This window comes from Lactuca saligna, chromosome 8, assembly GCF_052625555.1.
Source record: "Lactuca saligna cultivar CGN05327 chromosome 8, ASM5262555v1, whole genome shotgun sequence".
In the NCBI taxonomy this organism is placed as follows: domain Eukaryota; kingdom Viridiplantae; phylum Streptophyta; class Magnoliopsida; order Asterales; family Asteraceae; genus Lactuca; species Lactuca saligna.
In genome coordinates this window covers 139842058-139844269 of record NC_136424.1, presented here as the reverse complement: position 1 = coordinate 139844269, position 2212 = coordinate 139842058, and positions in this window count along the sequence as shown.

Here is a 2212-nt window from a genome sequence, read left to right as displayed (position 1 = left end):
GGGGTATGATGAATAATAGTGAAGTAGAGATTAACAGAAATGGATGCAATTATGAGGACTTCATGGAATCCCAACCGCCAAGATTTTCTGGAAAAGTAACACCAATGGCAATTATGGATTGGATTTATGAAATGGAAATGGCTTTAGAGGGTTGTGACTGTAGTAACAGACGGAAGGCAATCTTTACAGACCAAACATGTACAAATTATAGTGCTAAGATGGTGGAAACAATTGGTTGATAATATGCCATAGGGAGAAGCAAGGAAAATTTTGTGGGAGGAATTGCTTATGCTGTTAAAAAGGGAATACTTCTCGAAAAGAGACCTTTCATTAATTAGCAAGGAATTCCGGAATTAGAAGAAAGGAACGACGAACGTCAGCGAGAATATTATAGCCTTTAATAAGAAAAATAAGTTAGTTCCTTACCTGGATCTTACTGAACTCTCCAAGATATAAATATTTTGCTAATAGATTACCAACAGATTTCGGTCCAATGGTGAAATTAACAAGTAGTTTGGAAGCAACCATCCAATTTTCCTAATGTCATGAAGACATAATCAAAGCGGGAAACAGAACCAAAGTTGAAGTCAAAAAGAAGAGGATGAATAAAGGATCCTTAAAATCCAATAAAAATAGTATATTTTCAACACCTCGCCCCAGTGACATGAAGCCTAGAGGGCAAAGGAGGCAGTGTGATATGAAAAATGTAGATAGAAGCATTCGGGACAATGCAAAGAAAAAGTGACCCACTACAAATATGGAAGGCTGGTCAGTATTTCAAAGATTCTATGTGTGATGACAAAGAATATTAAGAATATGGGGTTAGTAGGAATGTTTGAAAGGATCTCCCAAATAAGAAAGATGCTACAACCCCAAATGTTCCATCAGAGCCAAAGGCACAAACATTTCAGATGACTCTCGGAGCTATAAAAGAGGTAGCATATGTCCCTTTAGGAAATAAATAGAAGGATGTTGCGTATCCAAAGTCCAAGATATGAAGCAGTCATGTCATATAGATAGTATTGTGTGATATAGTCTAATGTAAGAAGCTTAGGGTATGGTGAGCTTGAATAATATTGTAACCATTTTCAAGAAATTATAAATCCCTAGTTATGTTACACTATTCGATGTGTTAAGTTACTTTTCATGTATGGTGACTTGGGGGCTGCCAGGCAAGTATTGGAACGATTATGAGTAGCTTTGAAAGGTAATAGAGGCATATACTACCCAAAGCATATGACTCACACTTGGATCCGGAATAGTCACAAGGTTACTAAGACACTAGTATTTGAATTCATTTTCTTTTAATTTTTTTCATTACTTTCGTTTCGGTGATAACTAGGAGGAATGCTTTTTGTCCAACCCCAGTGGCCATAAGAAATTGAGTATGATAAAGATGAATCTAGAAATTAAGTTACCAAGTTCAGAGAACCATGTTCATTGTAGTGTCTGAATTTATTCAAAATATTAGTGGAGGATATGACTAACGTTAACAACCAAAGGACTACAACTTCTATTAAAGACTAAGTAACCAGTAGCTACAAATGCTACCTGATATGATATTGTAGTGCTACATTAGAACGTGAAGGAAGGTATCTTCCATGCCAGGTTTTAACTCATAGAGACAGTGTTGTAAAACTCGATTACTTGGCCGAGTACTCCCTACTCTACTAAGGCGAGTTACAGAATCTGAGTACTCCCCGATCGAACCTTTACTAAAGCGAGTAGTGTTATAAAACTCGGCCAACTCAGTGATTAGTATATATAATATACTTAATGATTTATTATTTAACACACAAATATATGATTATTACTACATATATATCTTAAATTTTTAATAATTATTCAAGAAGTGAGACGATTGTGTGTTTTTCAATTTTTGTGTATTCACATGTGTCTAATTTAGTTATATATTTTAATCAAATTTTGGTTTTAATTTATGATTTTGACATATATAATTTCCCTAAAAATATTTCAAGATGAATTACCAAATCTGAGTACTCCCTGAGTAATCCAGAGTACTCACTACTCGGTTGTCGGATGAGCAGGTACCAAGTAGCGGGTTATACAAACATGCATAGAGAAGTGACTATAGTCATTGCATCGTGCGATGGAAGGTCATTAGAACATTACCATTCAGTCTATGGTAACCGATGTAATGACTTTATCTTGGGCTAAATCTACAACCCAAACTTAAGAAGGAGTATGAGTC